The sequence below is a fragment of the Erythrolamprus reginae genome, chromosome 3 (assembly GCF_031021105.1).
Source record: "Erythrolamprus reginae isolate rEryReg1 chromosome 3, rEryReg1.hap1, whole genome shotgun sequence".
Classification (NCBI taxonomy): domain Eukaryota; kingdom Metazoa; phylum Chordata; class Lepidosauria; order Squamata; family Dipsadidae; genus Erythrolamprus; species Erythrolamprus reginae.
Window position 1 is genome coordinate 175,064,270 of NC_091952.1, and position 22,489 is coordinate 175,086,758.

The 22,489-nt window shown below is 41.8% G+C and overlaps 1 protein-coding gene and 1 long non-coding RNA gene across 10 annotated transcripts in view; one reads left to right on the forward strand and one right to left on the reverse strand.

The window, feature by feature from the left end:
* Nucleotides 1-22,489, reverse strand: part of RREB1 (ras responsive element binding protein 1) — a 238,983-nt gene that overhangs the window by 136,541 nt on the left and 79,953 nt on the right. The window lies entirely within an intron of this gene.
* Nucleotides 6,624-22,489, forward strand: part of LOC139164750 (uncharacterized) — a 49,177-nt gene continuing 33,311 nt past the window's right edge. Inside the window, exon 1 of the long non-coding RNA XR_011558692.1 lies at nucleotides 6,624-6,710. This is a non-coding gene — a long non-coding RNA (uncharacterized lncRNA). The remainder of the gene's footprint in view (nucleotides 6,711-22,489) is intronic.

Here is a 22,489-nt window from a genome sequence, read left to right on the forward strand (position 1 = left end):
TCAGAGAGGGTCCGCAACTTGGGCGTCCTCCTCGATCCACAGCTTACATTAGAGAACCATCTTTCAGCTGTGGCGAGGGGGACGTTTGCCCAGGTTCGCCTGGTGCACCAGTTGCGGCCCTACCTGGACCGGGACTCACTGCTCACAGACACTCATGCCCTCATCATCTCGAGGCTCGACGACTGTAATGCTCTCTACATGGGGCTACCTTTGAAAAGTGTTCGGAAACTTCAGATCGTGCAGAATGCAGCTGCGAGAGCTATCATGGGCTTTCCTAATATGCCCATGTTACTCCAACACTCCGCAGTCTGCATTGGTTGCCGATCGGTTTCCGGTCACAATTCAAAGTGTTGGTTATGACCTATAATGCCCTTCATGGCATCGGACCAGAATATCTCTGGGACCGCCTTCTGCCGCACAATCCCAGCGACCAGTTAGGTCCCACAGAGTTGGCCTTCTCTGGGTCCCGTCGACTAAAAAATGTCATCTGGCGGGACCCAGGGGAAGAGCCTTCTCTGCGACAGCCCCGACTCTCTGGAACCAACTCCCCCCAGATATCAGAGTTGTCCCCACTCTCCTTGCCTTTCGCAAGCTCCTTAAAACCCACCTCTGTCGTCAGGCATGGGGGAATTGAAATTTTCCCTTCCCCCTAGGCTTATAGAATTTATACATGGTATGTTTGTATGTATGATTGGTTTTTTAAATTGAGGTTTTTTAGATTATTTTTAATATTTGTTTACATTGTCTTTTTTATTGTTGTTAGCCGCCCCGAGTCATCAGAGAGGGGCGGCATACAAATCTATTAAATAAATAAAATAAAAAAATTTAATTCTTTTCTAATTTTTTTTAAAGTTCAACATTAAAAGGGTAAATCTTAATGATATGAACTCTTGTGCCATTTTCCTCTCAGAGATGTAGGCTTTACAGCATGTAAAGTATCACCTAGAAATATCCTCAGTTCATTCAAACATAAATCTCAACGCATTGTTTTTTGAGAGTCCTGTTAAAAATTAAATCATTATTTGTAGGGGGAAAAAACTTTTTAAAAAACTGGCTTTTCAAGGGATAATGGTGGAAAAGAACTTTAGAAAATTCAATTCAGGTTTGTTCTGTTATAGCTTGTTTTTCTTTTATTTGAAGCCAAAAGGGGGCCAAACCCAAACAGGATATGTAGATGCGAGAGGTGGTTAAAATCTTTCTGGACTAAGCACTTTTGAGCATTTTTAAACTTTTTGGGGGGTTGGGGGGGGAGAGACTGCCTTTACAAGGTGCTAACCAGGAGAAGATGTGGGAGAAAGATGAAGCCATCATTCCCAAGTGCTCACTATGACATTGTGAAGTAGTTGGCAAATCTCAATCACTGCAAACAGGTGTCACAATATACCAGCTGAGTATTAAACTGAAGACAGCAGTCAAATTTCATACGATCAATGTCTAAATTAAGAAACAAGAAATAACGACCAAGCCTCCTGCTCCAGTGTATACGATTTGTACTCCAGCACAGATCCATATTTGTGGCAGAAGGCAAAATCCTATTTTACTTACTTGGAAACACTTTACTCAAGGATCTCTGAATATAAATAAAGGCACTGGGAAGCAGAGAAAGCAAAACCCTCCTTTTGATGGTCTTCTGGAATTCCTAACCTCAGCACTACATTTTTAGGTAGCTAAGCAAATAATGCTGGTCAAATGATTTCCAGACTATATTCCTCAAATGAGGCAGACCCAAGAGCCAGCAACAGTAAATAAAACCAGCAAAAGCCAATACCTTTGTTAGGTCAACTGTAATTGTACAAAATTGCTGCAAGCTCTTGAGTTCTAAGCTTGTAGAAATGTTGTAGCACGGTGGTATCTCTACCTAAGAATGCCTCTACTTACGAACTTTTCTAGATAAAAACTGGGTGTTAAAGATTTTTTTGCCACTTCTCAAGAACCATTTTCCACACAAACCCGAGCCTCCAAAACTGTAACCGGAAAAGGCAGGGAGAAGCCTCCGTGAGGCCTCTCTAGAAATCTCCTGGGAGGAAACAGACAGAAAAGGTGGGGAGAAGTCTCCATGGGGCCTCTCTAGGAATCTCCTGGGGGGAAATGGGGCAGAAAAGGCGGGGAGAAGTCTCCATGTGGCCTCTCTAGGAATCTCCTGGGGGGAAACAGGGCCTCCACCCTCCCTGTGGTTTTCCAAATTGCACACTTTATTTGCTTTTACATTGACTCCTATGGCCTCTCTAGGAATCTCCTGGGTGGAAACAGGGCCAGAAAAGGTGGGGAGAAGCCTCTTTGGGGCCACCCTCCCTGTGCTTTCCCAAATTGCACACATTATTTGCTTTTATATTGATTCCTATGGGGAAAATTGCTTCTTCTTACAAACTTGGTAAGAGTAAGAACCCGGTCACGGAACAAATTAAGTTCATAGGTAAAGGTACTGAGACTAGTATAGATCTATTTGAAGCTATTTGCTCTCATTAGCTAGCCACAACCTTACTGGGATTTGAACCTGGGGAGTCTGCCTGTAAGGCAGTAGCTTTAACCTCTACACCACAGATTCTCCTCCTCTCAGCTTGTATCAGGGAAGAGTTATATGTTTTTATGCATACTGTTCGCCCTAGCACGAAGCCGAAAGCACCAGCCTGAAGATGGCGAGTGGGAATTTGTCAAAACATCTCAAAGATTCTATCAATCTTATACGGGAAAAGACCTGAATGTGGTGGGTTGTTCTGGTTCGGCCCGGTTCTAAGAATTGGAAGTGCTGAGAGTGAGAAGCTTTGCTCACCCACCTGGGATGCTTCATCCACCCGCTGGAATGCTTCTGTGCATGTGCAGAAGAGTTGTGCGCACATGCGCACGCAAACCAATAGCGAAGGGATTTAGAACCCACTATTGCTGATAACATATGAAGAAATAAGTTACAACTCTTGAAAACCGATGCCTCTGAACAGAATGGGTTAGTTAGAAAACGTGCTGCCAGATGCCCTCTGTTACCCAAGAGTAACCCAAGTCTGCATTGGTTGCCGATCAGTTTCCGGTCACAATTCAAAGTGTTGGTTATGACCTATAAAGCCCTTCATGGCACCGGACCAGATAATCTCCGGGACCGCCTTCTGCCGCACGAATCCCAGCGACCGATTAGGTCCCACAGAGTGGGCCTTCTCTGGGTCCCATCAATTAAACAATGTCGTTTGGCAGGACCCAGGAGAAGAGCCTTCTCTGTGGCAGCCTCGGCCCTCTGGAACCAACTCCTTCCAGAGATTAGAATTGCCCTCACCCTCGTCGCCTTTCATAAACTCCTTAAAACCCACCTCTGCCATCAGGCATGGGGGAAGTGAGATGTTCTTTCCCCCTGGGCCTTTACAATTTATGCATGGTATGTTTGTTTGTATGTATGTTTGGTTTTAGAATAGAATAGAATAGAATAGAATAGAATAGAATTTTTATTGGCCAAGTGTGATTGGACACACAAGGAATTTGTCTTGGTGCATATGTTCTCAACGTACATAAAATAAAATATAAATTTGTCAAGAATCATGTGGTACAACACTTAATGATTGTCATAGGGGTCAAAAAAGCAATGAAGAAGCAATATTAATAAAAATCTTAGGATATACGCAACAAGTTACAGTCATACAGTCAACATGGGAGGAAATGGGTGATAGGAATGATGAAAAAAACCTAGTAGAATAGAAGTGCAGATTTAGTAGAAAGTCTGACAGTGTTGAGGGAATTATTTGTTTAGTAGAGTGATGGCGTTCGGGGAAAAACTGTTCTTGTGTCTAGTTGTCTTGGTGTGCAGTGCTCTGTAGTGACGTTTTGAGGGTAGGAGTTGAAACAATTTGTGTCCAGGATGTGAGGGGTCAGTAAATATTTTACCCGCCCTCTTTTTGACTCGTGCAGTATACAGGTCCTCAATGGAAGGCAGGTTGGCAGCAATTGTTTTTTCTGCAATTCTGATTATCCTCTGAAGTCTGTGTCGGTCCTGTTGGGTTGCAGCACCAAACCAGACAGTTATAGAGGTGCAGATGACAGACTTATAATAAGGGTTTTTAGTTGTTTTATTATTGGATTGCTATATATTGTTTTTATCACCGTTGTTAGCCGCCCCGAGTCCACGGAGAGGGGCGGCATATAAATCCAATAAATAAATAAATAAAATAAACACAGCTGTTCCCCCTACAAAGAGATCCTTGCCACATTCCTTACGCCAGATTGGGACAATTCTGCAGATCGCCCCTGAGGTTTAGACATCCTGGTCTCAAAGCAATTTGTTAAATTTCCTTTCTTGAGAAACAAAAGGCTTTAAAATAGTAGTAGGGCAGTTCAGAAGAATGTGGCTTGGTTCTGGGGATTTACCAGGCTTGGAAGATGTCAAGCAGTTGTATCCTGGTTATATTTCATACCTTCCTGAACTCAGGGGAATGATTAGTTCATAATAACCCAATCCCCCAGGGTGCCTAATTGCTTAACTGGCTTATTGAAACAAAAAACGGCCGTGCCAGTCTGAGTCACATAAGATTAGGGGTGATGATTTTCTTTTTCATTTACAGACTTACCCACTAACATAACAAAAACAAAACACACACACACACCACAACTCGTGAGACCTACTACATTTTTGAGAATGTACTTGCTGCTTAATTGGTAACAAATGTGCTGGAGTTTCCCATCCTCCCTTTCTCATAAAGAGGCAGCAGGAGGAATGAGAAATGAGGAAGAGAGGAAAAACAAGAAGGAGGGAGGGAGAGATAGAGAGGGGGGGGGGACTATTTATTTATTTTATTTATTTTTATTTATTTTATTCTTTGTCCAATATACAATACATATGGAAGAGAATAGACATTAAGTAATATATATATAACGATAGAAAGTAAAAAGAAGAGAAGTAGATGGGAGAGAGAGAATATATATGATATAAGAGATAAGGAGAGAATATATATGATATATATATATATAATATATATATAAAGATATAGATATAGATAAGGAGAGAATATATATGATAAATGAGATAAGGAAAGACAATTGGACAGGGGATGATAGGCACATCAGTGCACTTATGTACGCCCCTTACTGGCCTCTTAGGAACCTGGAGAGGTCAATCGTGGAGAGGCTAAGGGAGAAGTGTTGGGGGTTGGGAGTTGACCCTATTGAGTCCGGTAATGAGTTCCACGCTTCGACAACTCGATTGTTAAAGTCATATTTTTTACAGTCAAGTTTGGAGCGGTTAATATTAAGTTTGAATCTGTTGTGTGCTCTTTTGTTGTTGCGGTTGAAGCTGAAGTAGTCGTTGACTGGAAGGACGTTGCAGCATATGATCTTGTGGGCAATACTTAAATCGTGTTTTAGGCGCCGCAGTTCTAAGCTTTCAAGACCCAGGATAGATAGTCTATTTTCGTAGGGTATTGTGTTTCGAGTGGAGGAGTGAAGGGCTCTTCTGGTGAAATATCTTTGGACATTTTCGATGGTGTTGAAGTCTGAAATGTGGTGTGGGTTCCAGACAGATTAACTGTATTCGAGAATGGGTCTGGCATAGGTTTTGTAGGCTCTAGTCAGTAGTGTGAGATTGCCAGAGCAGACGCTACGTAGGAGCTAAATAAAGCTACATAGAAGCTACGTAGCTTTATTTATTCTATGTAGAAGCGTAGAAGCTACGTAGAAGCTAAATAAAGGATGCAATAAAATAAGAAATCTGATGTCTCTCGCCTAGCGGGTCCATGAAGTTGTCAAAACTGCATTAATCATTGAGAAAGGCCGTCCTCAACGGGAAAGTTAACACGCAAAATTAAATGAATGTGCAGGGCTGCACTGTGGAGGGAACAACATTTTCTTTTAATTACCAATCCTTCGAAAAAGAAAAGTCAAAGTCAACCCGTGAACTATAGAACAGAATGCTACATGCATTCGTTTCTATGCAAAGTATAGAACAGAATGCTACATGCATTCGTTTCTATGCAAAGTATAGAACAGAATGCTACATGCATTCGTTTCTATGCAAAGTGACTACACTTAATGGTTTGAGGGTTCAACACATTCCCGGTGTTCCTGACACAGCCACAAGACTGAGTCAGCATAAATTGAGAGCGGGCACGTCTCTTTCTATTTTGAATCCATGAATGCAGGAAAGTTCCAGTCCGGCCGCTGCTTAAGTTTGCATCCAGTGGTACAAGGGAGTCCCCAGCAGCCCAGGTCTTGTCTGTTTTTATCTTTTGCTGACCACTCAGCAGTGTTTGGATTTCCTGCTAGCTCTCCGAAAGGAGGCCGGTTCAACTTATGTAAATATTGTTCATATTGAGAGCTTTGGAGTTTTGCCCAAGCAGTGTTATTGTACAGGCCTCTCTAATGCAAGTGCACATTGTCTCACAAAAGGGAAAGGCCTGGTGCCGTTAGACTTAACTGACTTACCTTTAAGATCTATTCTGTCCCCCCACCCCGAATATTATTTTTTGCTACAAAACTAAAAGGGGCGTGTGACTCCTGACCAACACGTGCTACATTCCTTCAGACCTTAAAATTAACTGCCGCCTATCTAGGCATTGCTCCTGAGCAGATGTCAATAGCACAGAGTCCAAAACCTAATCAGAATTCTTGCATAACTCTTATAAATAGCTTAAGATACTAGCCGTTCACTCAATTCAGCGGAGGAGTAAGTGTCACTTAGGAGGCTCCGGAGACTTTCAAAGATGCTGACTCACAGATAACCTGAGATCCTGTTTGTGAAGGTGGGTCTAAGGATGGGGAGGGTTGCCATATTCCGTCTGCTGTGTGGATGCTTCCCTAACTGGGCTCCCTGACCTTGTGGCTACATTGGGCAGGGGCAGCGACCAGTTAGGTCCCACAGAGTGGGTCTTCTCCGGGTCCCGTCAACTAAACAATGCCGCTTGGCGGGACCCAGAGGAAGAGCCTTCTCTGTGGCGGCCCCGGCCCTCTGGAACCAACTCCCCCCAGACATTAGGATTGCCCCCACCCTCCTTGCCTTTCGTAAGCTACTTAAAACCCACCTCTGCCTCCAGGCATGGGGGAATTGAGATACTCTTTCCCCCTAGGCCTTTACAATTTTATGCATGGTATGTCTGTATGTATGTTTGGGTTTTATATTAATGGGCTTTTAATCGTTTGTAGTATTGGATTATTATTGTACGCTGCCTTATTATTGCTGTTAGCTGCCCCGAGTCTCCGGAGAGGGGCGGCATACCAATCCAATAAATAAATAAAATAAATAAATAAATTGTGTACTGGGACACATCAACCTGCCTTTTGGGGGTGTGGAGTCAGCGATGACCTGGGAGTTCATGGCTACCATGACCCTCATCTAATTCATTGAGGGTCCAACACACGGAAGTGCAATCTGATTTATTTCCTCAGCAATAATAGCACGATCTGGATCAGTGATGGCGAACCTTTTTTCCCTCGGGTGCCAAAAGAGCATGTGTGCATGCTATCGTGCATGCACGAGTGCCCACACCCATAATTCAATGCCTGGAGAGGGCAAAAACAGCTCCCCCCGCTCCCCCGATGCCCTCTGGAGGCTAGAAATGGCCTGTTTCCCAATTTCTGGTGGGCCCAGTAGGCTAATGTTTTGCCTTCCCCAGGCTATTCCCTAGAGCAAGGGGGGGGTAAATATGCTCTCCCGTGTTGTGGTTAGCTCTGGCCCAGCTCCTGCCCCAAGGACTGTGGATGTGGGGGAGACATCCACATGCTGCAGGCCTGTTTTGCCCCCTGTGGAATCTGCTGATGAAGGCTCCTCTGACCAAGAAGACATGAGTGACAGGGAGGAGGAGAGTGTGGCAGACAGCTCAGAAGGAGATCAATTATCTAGCTCCTCCTTGGATTCAGAACTAGAGTTAATGATACAGCCACACATGCAGAGAGCGATGCATAGGCAACAACAACTGAAAGATTATTATCAAAGAAAATGAGGCCACCTGTGGTTGGGTGGGGTTGTGGTAATTAGTGAGGCTGCTATAAATAGCAGCCTGTGGGTTTGGCCATTGTGGAGGATTATCTGATCGTTGTGTTTCATGACTGCCTTGCTGACTTTGACCTTTTGTGTGCTGATTTTCCCCCGCTTTGAAACTAAACCAGAGCAAAGTGTGTTTCACTTTGTGAAAGAAGGACTGTGAATTGCCTCACAGCTGCAAGCTAAGTATCACAGAACTGATAAGGGACTTGTACAAATTACCAGTTTGTTTGGAGATGAGTGCTCTTTGCTCTACAAAAAGAGGGCTTAGTTTAAGTGAATTTTCATTATAAAGAACATTGTTTTGAATTTTCAAACGTGTGTGTGTCTGAAATTTGTACCTGTGAATTTTCGGGAGGAGTCTACCAGAGACCCAGACAGAACATCCCGCATCCCCCTAGAGGCTCTGTGGAAACTAAGTACACCCTCCCAGAGCCTTTGTGCGAACCAAAAATCAGCTGGCTGACACACACATGCACATTGGAACTGAGCTAGGGCAACGGCTCGTGTGCCAGCAGATATGGCTCCTGTGGCACCCGTGCCATAGGTTCGCCATCACTGATCTGGATATTAATGTTTGTATCAGTCCCTTTTAAAGGTATTATCACTCTTTGGATTGCCCTGGAGTTTCCCGAGGGCTGCTCCTTGCCAAAGGGAGTCAAGACCTGTTCAATTGGTCTGCTCCAGGCACTGATGGACACACCAGGCTTCAGAGGAAATCTGTCTGATGCAACTGACACATTAGTCATCACTTGGAAAACAATCATCCTGAAGTTCCCCTCGGTTTTCATAGGAACTCTAGGAAATGAAACAAGAAAAACAAGAGATGCGATACCGCTACAGTGTCATAGAGGAGGACGAAGAGCAAATCAAATGCATCTGGTCTGGGCAAAAGCCTTTCTTAAAAGATTGCTTTATGGCAATAATCCTAGGCCTGTGATGGCGAACCTGTGGCACGGGTGCCACAGGTGGCACGCAGAACCATATCTGCTGGCACACGAGCTGTTATCCTAGCTCAGCTCCAATGTGTGTGCCAGCCAGTTGATTTTTGCCTCGCACAGAGGCTCTGGGAGGACATTTTCGGCTTCTGAGGGGGAGGGCATTTATGGCCTCCTAGGCTCCAGAGAAGCCTCTGGAGGCTGGGGATGGCAAAAAACGGGCCTACTTGCCCCACCAGAAGTTGGGAAATGGGCTGTTTTAGGCATCCAAGAGGCCTCTGAGAGGGGCAGGGGACACCATTTGCGCCGTCCCCAGGCATTGAATTATGGGTGTGGGCACTCGCAAATGCACGATAGCACACGCACACACGCTTTCAGCACCCAAGTAATAAAAGGTTCGCCATCACTGACCTAGGCAAAATGGAGATGTTTTTCCATTCTTATTATTAAGTCTACAAACTGCCAACAGGTAGCCCTGTTTAAGATAACCGAGACCCTCCGGGCATGGAATATATGCAGTGTCATTGTGAGGACTATTCAAGGCTTCTGTCTAATCAAGTTCTTCAGATTTGCTGTTACTTGTACAAGTCCTATGGAGTTGGCTGAAGTACGGCCTGGCTTCTGTACCTGGAAGAAATTTAAGCTTGATGGTACTAAGGAAATGAATATGTTATTGAGGCTATGACTGGACCACTGCTGGTAAACCCATCTCTTGCTAACTGGTCAGAGGCCCCAAGAGACAACATGTCATTAGGTCCAAGCAGTAGTGAATTCACCCTTGATGTCCTACCTGCACTTAGAAAGTGATGGTTTATATTTTCGTCAAGCAGCCATCACTGGGATAAATGCAGTAGTACCTCATGATACGAACCCCTCATCATACGAACTTTTCGAGATACGAACCTGGGGTTCGGAAAATTTTTGCCTCTTCTTACGAACTTTTTTCACCGGCCGAAACATGGACTCCAGGAAGGACTTCTTTGTGATGTCAAAGCTCCGCCCATGGAATTCCCTATTGCGATTCCCCACCTCCGTTAGAGCCCCCCGACTGGCCGACAGCTCCACGGCTCTTCTGCAAAGGTGACAGCCGGGTGCGGCACTTCTCGGCAGCCTCCCAAACCTGAATGCCAAACCCGAACTTTTGCCGAACGTCCAGGTTTGGCGTTCAGGAGAATGCCGAGAAGCCCCCCCGGCTTTTTCGGAAGGTGACAGCCAGGCGGCGGCGCTTCTCAGCGGCCTCCCGAACCCGAACGCCGAGAAGCGCCCCCCCCCCCCCCCGGCTTTTTTGGAAGGTGACAGCCGGGCGGCGGCGCTTCTCAGCAGCCTCCCGAACCCGAACACCGAGAAGCCCTCTGGCTGTTTCGGAAGGTGACAGCCGGGCGGCGGCACTTCTCAGTGGCCTCCTGAACCTGAACTTTTGCCGAAGCTCCGGGTTCGGCATTCGGGAGAATGCTGAGAAGCACCTGGCTGTTTCAAAGGGTGACAGCCTGGCAGCGGCACCCAATGGAGCGCCGTTTTTGCGATATTTTTTTTTTTGCTTGCACGCATTAATTGATTTTATGTTGTTTCCTATGGGAAACATTGTTTTGTTTTACGAACTTTTTGCCTTACGAACCTCCTCCCGGAACCAATTAAGTTCGTAAGATGAGGTATCACTGTATCTAAAATAAAGAAAAGATGAAATCTAGTACTGTTGAGTCCAACAAAGATGTTATATTTTCTTTATTTTAGATAGTTATCCCACTTTTTCTTAATACAGACATCCAGGTAGCTAACGTACCAATATTCCTTCCTCATTATTTTCTCCATCACAAACCTGTGAGGTGAGTTAGGCTGGCCCAAAACAATCCAGTCCATTTTTAATGCCTAAGGTGGACTAGAACTCACAGTCTCCTGCTCCCCAGGCCAGCATCTTATCCATTACCCCAAACTGCCTTTTATTTTCTCCAACCTTCCCTTTTGGGGGGAGGGGGTGGTATGGAGGGCCAAAGAAGTTATTGAGATGGAGTTGGGTTACAGTGAACCTGGGCAAAAACTAATTAATTTGGATCCCTTTTGGTTGCATTTCATTCCTGAGTATTATATTGAGACATCCGTTGCACTTATGTGGATACATCTCGTTGGACCAGAATGCAAATGTGAATCCATCCTGGTCCTCCTTATCTCTCAGCAGCTTTCAATAATACCAATCATATTATTTCATCTGCGTTAGCTCAAGAGGCTAGGAGTGGGAGACACGGTGTTGCAGTTTTTCTATTTCTTCCTTCGAGGTTTGGTATTGGTAGAGGGCTAGATAGATCCAAACTCCTGTTTTGCTGGCTATTATTCTGTCTACATTCCTATTTAGCTTCCACATAAAACTAGGTGAGGACATCTGACAGAGTATGGTCAGGTATCATCAGTACAGAGTTTGAGTCTTGGAACTGCCTAGACTAGTTTCTTAAGTTTTCTTGGCAAGATTTATCAGAGGTTGTTTGCCATTGCTTCCTTCCTATGGCTAAGAGAGAGTGACTGGCCCAAAGTTGCCTAGATAGCTAGTACCCAAGGCAGAACTACTAATCAGCCTCCCAGTTTTTACCCTTAATCATATCACCAAACCGGTTATCTGATGATACCCAATTGTATATCTTGATCCCTGGCCAACCAAGTCAAGTTTCTCCTCCCCCCCACCAAATGTTTGGAGGCCTGGATGAAGAGAAACAAGCATAAGCTCAAATGTGCGTGGATTTTCCACCATTGTTTCTGAATGCAATTACATACCCTCAGAAGGAACTGGCAGTAAATTTGAAGGCCTTCCAAGACTCTCAGCTCCTGGGGCACCCATGGCGAGGAGGGCCTTGCACAAATATAACATGTCCCCCCAACTGCACTCATTCCTGAATCAGAAATGTCTTGCCTGGATCCCTTCCCATCAGGATTGTCACAACTTAGGTGCTATACATGGGGAGACCACATTGATTCAAAATGCGGTAATATAGTCTCATTTTCCATCCTGACTATCACTTTATAAAAACTTTTTAAACATCAAATACATATGTTAACAATAACAATATCTAAGCTGACACTTATTAAACTAAAAACATTTGTTTTTAGTACTGCCAGACCAACGTCATCTGTAAATCGAATATAGCAGTCTCTTCTAAAAGACCTGACTACATACTTTACTCCATCAGGAACTTTGAGTTAACTATGGCCTTAAAATACCAAGGCACGTAAAAACAACAAAAACAACAACCAATGATTTCACATAGCATAGAGGCACAAAATGTCTTTTAATGGATTTGTAGCAAGAAATGATGAAATACCAATGGAGTTTTAACAAAATAATATAAAGGTATTGTTTTAACAACTGTACACATTATTATTTCAGAAACACAATTAGAGTTAGCAATTTGAAGTATAGTAGTAGTGTACTAAAGTAGTGTACTAAATCTTACATTATAATAATAATCACATGTGAAAAGCTTATGATAAAATTTATGCATGCAAAATGATTACTCTGAATGAACTAATGCAATTAAAGCCATAATTGATTTTTTTTAAATTAAATTCATATGTTACTCGTCTCACTGCCAGGCGACTCTGAAAAATCATCAAATTATTCAAAGTAAAGACTGTGCAAAGAGGCAGGGGAAAAAGTAGATCACACACTCAGCTTGTGCAAAACATTTGCACAAACTGGCTATAAACAATGACATTACACAATTGCTAAACTGATTTACTGGAATATCTGTGAAAATGATCATATGCCAGCAATGAAAATGTTTTGGGAACACAGAATTGAAATAGTAGCAGAAAATGAACAAGTTAAAATGCTTTGGGATTTATGAATACTGTACAAACATCTTAGCTGATAACTCACCAGATATAACTGTGGATGAAAAGAAGAATGTGTGAACAATTGATGTGGTGTTACCCGGGATAATAAAATAGAGCAAAAAGAAATTGAGATCTAAAGATCTGAAAATTGAAAGATTATGGATTATGGTGGTGCTGGCACACTTGGTGCAAATTTTTTTTAAAAGTCTGCATGGTATTGAGAAAATCTGTTAAGTGAGAAAATTTCCACACTGCTTAGATCTGCACACATAGTACGCCAATACATTACAACATCCTAGATTCTTGGGAAGAACTGGATGTGTATGAAGGCCAACACCAGCGAAAGGACTGGCAGCTGTGACTTGTGACACAACAAAAATAGTTAATAGGTACCAGTGCAATCCCAAAAGACACAAAGCACTATTTGAACACCACTGGTGTTAACAAAATCACCATCATTCAGTTGCAAAAGGAAGTAGAACAGCTTCTATCCTGCAACAACGTCGTTAACACCATCAAACACCATCTGCCTATCTGAGGTCCTTGAGAAGGACTGGCTAGGTGGATAAATAGGCCAAATCCAGTCTAAACATCTGGCTAACTGTGAAACCAGCAACAATTAAAGCTGCAAATCAGCAGCAAATCTTCTGACCCAATACTGCTAGAATATATATAGAGAGAGCGGTTTCTCAAAGCTTTGCTGTATGGGGAAAATAGGGAACAAGAAAGTGCAAGCTCATTTGTCTTGAATCTTATGATGTTTTTCTTCTATCCTGCCCCCATCTTTATCCTCCTCCCTAAAGTTAAATTTGCTTTTTCTCCTCCTTTCTAAGAATAAGGAAAAAAAGCTACTATTCAAAACAGTAAATTGCATTTCACCAAATATTCAAACCTGCTGCCTAGAATGCCAACATACAAACATGGTTGAGCGTTACTCAAGATTGTAATTTACATTTAATTATCCAAAAAATCCATATTCATTATCCAGAAAAGGCAAAGCATTTAGCATGAGAAGAAATCACTCTGCTTTGTATATGAATATTGTAAAATGTTTTTTTATGCTGAGTTATTTGGGAGACCCGACCACCACAGCTGATCCAAAAAACTTTCCCTCCCCGTCAGTGTTCCCTCTAATTTTTTTGGGGGGTGGGCGGAAAAGTATAGTGTCTGAGCGGCAGTCCCTTCGGGACTGGGCGGCACAGAAATATTAAATAAATGAATGAATGAATGAATGAATGAATGAATGAATGAATGAATGAATGAATGAATGAACAAACAAACAAACAAAAAACCCACCGTTTTACATCAGAGAATTTCAAAATAAAATACTGTACTGTGTGTCTATAACAGTGAGCTCATAATAGGGCAACTCTATCAATATCAAAATGCCACTTAAATAGATGAGCTAGTTTCAAACTAGATTTTGATTTTCTTTTTCTCTTCCTTACTCCCATTCTTTTTCTTTCTCTTTTCCTTCCTCTCTTTTTTCTATCTGTTTCTCTCTCTTCCTCTCTCTCTCCTTCCCTCTCACTCTTTCCCTCTCGGCTTCTGGGCAGGTTTGAAAAACTCTGAGTTGATGATGATTTTTAAGTGAGCGATTGCTCACTGCTCAGCTTAGAGGGAACTATGCTCCCCGTATCAGTTCTGATATGAAAGCAGCAACAATCAACACATTCAGTTTTAGATTTAAAGCTGCTCTATAGTCTATTATTGTTCCACATTGAAATTCTCAAGTGTGGGACTAAGTGTTCCACCATGGAATCCAACAAGGCAAGCCAAGTCACAAAATAATTTAATCTGCAATGTAGAATTAGTGGGCCTAATATATCTCTGAATCAGTGAAGGGCTACCAAATGTTTTACTACCACACTGTGGGCATGGTTTATGCAGGATGCCCTGCATTTTCTTTCAACATCTTTCAACGCTAATTGGGTGCTCTGGGGTGGAGGCTCCATGAAGTCACTGTTTTGACCCAGCATCTGGAGGCTTTCAGGATCTAGTTGACACAAAACAGGATAATGTTGAACTCAAGCAAACAAAGATCCTGCTCGTTCATTAAAGTTCCTCGGCGTCTCTTGGCAAAACCTCCTGGACTCGTGGCTACGGCAAGATTGGAAGGAACAGGCCATGGCCGGAACTGTTGTACAGATTCAACTGGTATACTAGTTACAGCCCTATCTGAAACAGAACGACCTCATCCCCATTCATTCAGCCTACCGCAATGAAAAAGCTAACTTTGAAAATCATTTGGAAGGCTTCAATTGGTTTAGAATGCAGTATTCTGACTACTAGTGAGTACCCATTGACATCAATCTATTCAAACTGTGCTTTAGGCCCAGAGCTGTATTCCTACAGTATAAACTTCTGGACGCAATTGAAAGTGTTGCTTTTGAGTTATGAAGTACTATTTGGCTTGGCACAGAAGTACTTTACAAGATTCTGGGGGTTTTTTCCCCCATCCAGTTTCAACACACCTGGGACGAGTGTGCTTGAAGAACTTGCTAGTGTCCCACAACTTTTGCAAGGTGGAGGTCCCTAAGTGCTATGTCTCAGTTGTTCCACTAGCCTTGTAAAATATCTCTTCCTCGAAATATAATCAACTCCCCTTTCACTTAGCATTTCTGAAGTTGCTCCAAAAAGAGATATTTAGAAGAAAATCTGAATTGAGGATGCTACTATCTAAGATTTGTTGGGGGTTTTTCTTACTTATTTTAATGATCTCTGTGCTTTTTGCTATATGTTAGGAGTTTTTTTTTAATTTTTTTCCATTTTTAAAAGTTAGTTTCTGGATATATTAGACAATTTTAAAACCCGAAAGCATCATTTAATTGCAACAGCAACAAATCTAATAAATGCATTTATTTTAATTAATTTTCAAAATGTGTCGCTTTACACTAGTTCATTTACAACTCCCACTTTGCTGTATCACTTTCTTTTTTGTATAATAGCTATTATAATATGATGTTCTTCAGCTGTATCAAATTACATAACCCACAATTTATGGACAACATGACTGGAGATATTACAAGCAGTTTGGGGTAAGGCTACAGCGCAGAATCACTATTCTTTGCAAGGGGGAGGCGCAAAGAAAATTGGTTAACGTATGTTTAACTACTCAGAATCAACAAAAGAGGTTACTGCAACTTCTTCAACTAGCTGAAATTTATTATCATTCTTTCCTCAATACTAATGGACACTATCATTAAGAAGTTATTAAGGGTAACAATTTAACATCAATGTGTTGTTATTTATGAATTTCAGACTTAATTTAGAAGGTTTATATGCTACAAATCATTGTTCAATTCTGCAAAAAAAAACCCTCAATTGACTGTCCCTTTAACAACAACACCCCCCCCCCCCCCAAAGCATACACATATACCCTCCCAATATTTACTGAAAATTTTTCTGGACAAGATTTTGTCTATCCTAATGTTACTTTGGGATTCCCAGAAGCATTGTAACTATTAGTAAAGTGTGATGCACAACCTATACATCTGGTTGAAAAGCTAACGGTATCACAAGGGACTTCCCTCTTAACACTGCACACAGGGAATTTGTGTGTTGCATTTTAGCAACTCCAACCACCCCACATAAAATTAAGATCACTTATTCTTTATGAACAGAGACTTCATCCCCATAGGAATACATTTGCCAAGCTGTAATAGCACAAGCCAATTATGAATGTAGCTTGGGAGCTATTGAATTGAACAAATATTGTTTAAAAGACACACACAAAAACCCTTTGTAAGTTATCTGTAATTTTAGCATCCCCAGGTTTATCAAGCTCCCATTTTAGACCTGGCACTTCCTAAAATACACTTCACTTAACAGTTATGGATGTATCTGAAGGGAGGGGTGAACATGGAATTGATTGCTCCCAAAGATCTTTGTTTCCATGTAGCACTCTCTTAAATCTTCTCCAAGAAACAACTCAGAGCTTCTAGGTGTGCCACATTCCTTTTTGTAAGCATTCCTGCTGTGCATAAGGGAATGTAAATATTGCTGCAATAGGCTCTGTGCATAGGGATGGCTGTTTTATGAAGATGCTGTCTGTCAAGCAAACAAGGAGTAAGAGTAATATAAGAATTACATCCTCAGCAGATTTCACAAGGGAAAAAATTGTGGGTATTGATTGACTGATACACAAATCCTTTGGGCCAGATACAGCCAAAAGAGGTGCTCAGTTCCCGAGATTGTGGATAGTCCACTTTGGGGAACGGCACAATGTTTACTCCCTCTGAGGAGAAGGAACCTACATTAGGAAACAATGCTTTAGCTCAATTCTCTCCTTGTAAATCGAAAATTAACACAGATTTTTCTCCTATACAGGAGAGCTTTCTTTCTTTCTTTCTTTCTCTCTCTCTTTCTCTCTCTCTCTTTCTTCCTTTCTCTTTCCTTCCTTCCTTCCTTCCTTCCTTCATTCATTTATTATATTTGTATGCCGCCCTTCTCCGAAGACTCCAAAGAATTAACATTTAAAATGACACAAACCCATTCGCTTCTGTCGTGTGAAATTTGGAAACTTGAGGAGCCTTCTCAGTTATTTTCCAACTTTCCTTTCCAATACTTCTGGTAAAGTCTGACGCATGGACCACACGGGAAAAGACAATCCCAGAAACTCATCCTTACAGCAAAATAAAACAGCCAGAAACTGAGGTTTCTCTCCCTCCTGGGCTTAGACCTTTTCAGACATGACTTGAGCAGCCTGGGAAGAAACTACACTACAGTTACCATGCCACGACACGTTTATTGGAAGTTTATTGGAAACTTGTTTCTGAGATCTTGCAGCTCTGTAAAAGCTAGTGCCTTATCCCTAGTCTGATGCAACTATTTTCCATGGCTCCACCACAGTAACCTTGGCATCTAATAGCCTGGAAAAGAGGGTTCTAAACAAATGCCAAATCATTGACTGTTTAGAAGTTGTCATCTATGAGTCACTGTGGGCTTTCAGAGGCTTCATCCCGAAGATAAGGAGGTATGAGGCTCTCTGGTCACAGTTGGGCTCAGGGAGCAGATGGCATTGTTACTTTCTACCATCTCTTCCTGAACTGCTGGATCCTGTCGCTGGGCTGAAAGTTGAGCTCCTGAGCTTATGGATCTTGAGGACTTCAACCTTACAACTGAAACATTTGAGTTTTCAGCTCAGGAACAATTTTGGATCTTTTTCAGGTCATGAGGGTGATGCATACCAGAGGTTAAATATTAGACCTTGGTTCTATCTCGGGGGTAGTTGAAATGTGATCTGGTGTTGGAGGATATAGCTCAGTGATGGCAAACCTATGGCACGGGTGCCACAGGTGGCACGCGGAGCCATATCTGCCGGCACGCAATATGTTGCCCTAGCTCAGCTCCAATCAACCAGCTGATTTTTGGCTTGCACAGAGCTCTGGGAGGGCATTTTTGGCTTCCAGAGAGCCTCCGGGGGGATCGGGGAGGGCATTTTTACCCCTAACCGGCTCCAGGGAAGCCTTTGGAGCCTGGAGAGGGTGAAACATGACCAATGCTCGAGAGGATATGGATTATTTGGACCCATTTCATTTATGTTTCATGCTGGGACCAAGTATAGAGATGCCATTGGTCATGCTTGTTAATGGCCTGTGATAGGAACCAGGATGAAAGCATTGCATCCATATTTTTGCTCCTTCATCTCTCAACAGCCGTGGTGGCGCAGCAGGTAGAGTGCTCTACTGCAGGCCACTGAAGCTGACTGTAGATCTGCAGATCAGCGGTTCAGATCTCATCACCCGCTCAAGGTTGACTCAGCCTTCCATCCTTCCGAGGTCAGTAAAATGAGGACCCGGATTGTGGGGACAATAGGCTGGCTCTGTTAAAAAGTGCTATTGCTAACATGTTGTAAGCTGCCCTGAGTCTAAGGAGAAGGATGGCATAAAAATCGAATAAATAAATAAAATAAATAAAAACAGTTTTTTGTACCATTCACCACAGCATCTTTTTGGACTGGCTTTGAGGGTTGAGAGTGGGAGATATTCTTATATGTAATTATTTTTGTTAGTTTTATATTCTATAAGGTAAAGCACTACTAATATTATTAATTGTCTTGTGAATAGTAGTCATTTTTACCTTTGTTGTAGGTTGCCCAGAGTCACTTGTTTGTGAAATAGGTAGCCATGTAAATTTGATGAATAAATAAATAAAATTTGTGTGCTTAAAGTCTTTCCTCCTTTTTTCTGTGGCTTGTTCCAATTGGCATTGATAAGTAGAAAGATATCATATCCGTGGCAGTGGGTAGGATGCTACAGGGATCAATGCTCACTTTCCTTCTGCTTAAAACCTACATGAAACCTCTGAGAGCAGTGATTTGCCAGTTTGGGGTCAGGTATCATCAACAAATGGATGATACTCACACATCTTAATCCCTTGGCTGGGCAAGATTTTAGCTGTTGGAAGTTCTGATCCAGTATCTGGAAGTAAGTGGGTCTGGAGAGGAGGAAAGACATGGACCTGTCAGCCCATCAAGGTAGATCACACCAGGAAATCAATGCACTATCCTTTTATTGTAAATCTGGGATCTTGCAAGTCTAAATGTGCTTCCTTCCCTTCCTTTATCTTTGTGTGAACTAGGGAGGGATGTCTGAGAGGTTACTCATTTTACATTCTTGCTCCTTTTATCTGAGCATTGCTTGGTTTTTCTTGGTTTCTCCTACCCTTCGAGGCCATTCCTTCTGCATCTTTTGACAAGACCAAGCAGCTTTGGCTGTTTGGGGCATCCAAATTTGGAGGTATCCCATTGCTATAAAAACTCCCTCTTGGTTTGGTTTTGCTTTATTTTCATATTATTTATTTTTATTTTATTTTGGTTTGCTCGGTTTCAGCTGTTTTTGTACTTGGCTCTTCTTTTCTGTTGTATTTTCTTGGCATGTGTTGTATGTATTGGGGGGAGGTGTAAACTGCCCAGAGTCATTTGGATATTGAGGGAGGGAAGGGGGGAGGGAAAGAGAAAGGGGAGAGAGGGGGGATATGAGAGAGAGAGAGAGAAAGAGAGAGAGAGAGAAAGAAAGAAAGGGGATGAGAGAGAGAGACAGAGAGGAGAGGGGGAAGACAGGAAGGAAGGGAAAGAAGGAGAGTGAGAGACAGAGACAGACAGAGAGAAGAGGGGAGAGAGGGAGAAAGAGAGAAAGAAAGAAAGAAAGAAAGAAAGAAAGAAAGAAAGAAAGAAAGAAAGAAAGAAAGAAAGCTTCTAAATTCTATTACAAATCTTCACCCTAAATGCAATTAGAAATAGGCGGCTCCTTCCAAAAGAATGCCGGGAGTAATAATGTTTCCACATAATCCATAATTAGCCATGCATTTGCATTTTGTCTTTTGGGGAAAAAAGGATGGAGAATCAGATTTGCAGCTTAAATACATTGGTAGAATTGATGTCCTTTGGCAATCCTATAAACCCTTAAGGGATGTTAATTCCAAAGAGATAATAATACAATATATATTTATAATTACTATTGAAAATTGTGGGGTTCAAAAGATAAGGGAACACCTAAATTTGCAAGTGACTTGTTCCAGTTAAGGGGAAACTGGGACACTTGGGAGAAGAACAAACATCCTTGTGCCAAATGACTAAATCCTGTTCAGCAATCGTCGTATGCGGGAAACTATTTCTATCAATGTTTTTTTTCCTACAAATCTTGCAAAGAAGCTTACCCGCAACATTTTCATTAGAAGTATCAGAAGATGGAAAACTCTAAATTTATAGAAAGAAAGAAAGAAAGAAAGAAAGAAAGAAAGAAAGAAAGAAAGAAAGAGGGAGGGAGGGAGGGAGGGAGGAAGGAAATAAAGATCAATTTAATAACATATAGAGATAGATTTAATTTTATCTATCTCTATCTATCTATCTACCTACCTACCTACCTACATACATATACATATACATATACATCAAAAAAATAAAGGGAACACTCAAATAACACATCCTAGATCTGAATGAATGAAATATTCTCATTGAATATTTCATTTACACAACTATTCCATTTGCACAACTGTATGTGAAATTGATTGTCAATCAGTGTTGCTTCCTAAGTGGACAGTTTGATTTCACTGAAGTTTGATTTACTTGAAGTTATATTGTTTTTAAGTGTTCCCTTTATTTTTTTGAGTAGTGTATATTTAATAATATATATTGCATTGGCACTCACTATCATAGACCAAATGCCTTTGTGGGAGCTGTGATGTCATTCCTGTAAAAAAAGGTATTTCCAATGGAATAAAACTTTAAAAAGGCACATGGCTCTGTTCATATTTGTAAAAGCAGGCCTATAACCAAGCAAGGCAGTTTGAAACATGTTTGATCAGTGGATTATATAAATCAGTGAATAGTGAGTGAGCCAAACCCTATTAGGAAGGACTCCCTTGCTGTAATAGCCTGACAGAATAATTTGAAGGATGTTACAGAGGAACTAGCACTCCCTCTCGCCAGCTAGCTATTAAAGGCACTGTAATTTCATCCAGAACCCAACCTTATTTTAAGTCTTGTGTGGATCACAGAGGATCCTAAGAAGGAGTAATGACCACCTTCAATTATCAATCTGTGTCCAGCTTGTTCCATTCTCAAAGACACTGTCATTCCAGGTTTCCATAGGTTTTGGTTCACAACCAATTTTCAGAATCAAAATCTAAACTTTTTGGAGGTCATTCGAACAAAAGCGAGAGCCAGTTGGATGCAATGCTGCACTGGGTTAAAAACCAGGAGACTGTGACTTCTAATCCTGCCTTATTAAGCACAAAGCCAATGGGTGACCTTGGGCCATTTACTCCCTCAGCCCTAGGAAAGAGTCAATGCCGAACCCTTTCAAAATCCTTGCTAGAAAATTGCATGGATTAGTCCAGGGCTCAATGACTCAAACAAAAAACCGAGAAAAAGGAGGTGGGGGAGGGAAGAGAGAAATGGAAGTAGATGACTTAGAAATCAGAAACAAAATTAAAAGTGATGAATTATTACTTTTTCCCTCCCAAAAGCCATGCTAGTACTTCAATAACTGGAAGGTAGGGAGAGAAATTTTTAAGAAGATATATAGGAAGACCCTCCCTTTTCTAACAAATCCTGGAATGACTCTTTTTGTCTCCATGATACTTCAAGCAACTCTGTACGAACCTCAATTTGAAGAATTCCCAAACCTAAAAATTGCTGAGATCTACCAAGTATATCACCACAAGTGCTCGCTACATGTAAACACAATAGCCAGATGATAATTTAGACTCCTCCGTATAAAGTTTGCATAATCCACACCTCTGAATAGCTGTGGAAAATCTGAGCTTAGGTAGCAGATGATTCTTTTACATGGGAACCTAAGAGATTCACAGATTGCTGCTTGAAATCATAGAAGACTTTTGTTTAAATAGAACCAAATTCAGGGCTTAGATTTTAGAAGTTAGAAACAAGTGTGGCTTTATAAAATATAGATAGGTTGTAAGGAACAGGGCTCAGCAGAATAGCTAGCATATATATTAAGTGTTGGATGCTTAACTTCTGATACCAAAGTAACCTATATATTATAAAGCTGTATGCTCCTGTATGTTATGTTTTTGGTTGTATGATTTTTTTGTCTTTGTTTTTGTTGTTTTAAATGTAAATATTCAATAAAGATTTTTTTTTTTAAAGAAACAAGTGTGGCTTTAAAGGCTGATTTTGCTTTATAACAGTGATGGCAAACCTATGGCATGAGAAGCCATATTGAAAGCTCTGGTCTGGCATGCAAGAGGATGCTGGCCAGCTGGTTTTTGGGCCTTCAAGGCCCACTGGGAGTTGGGAAGCAAACTGTTTCCAGCCTCC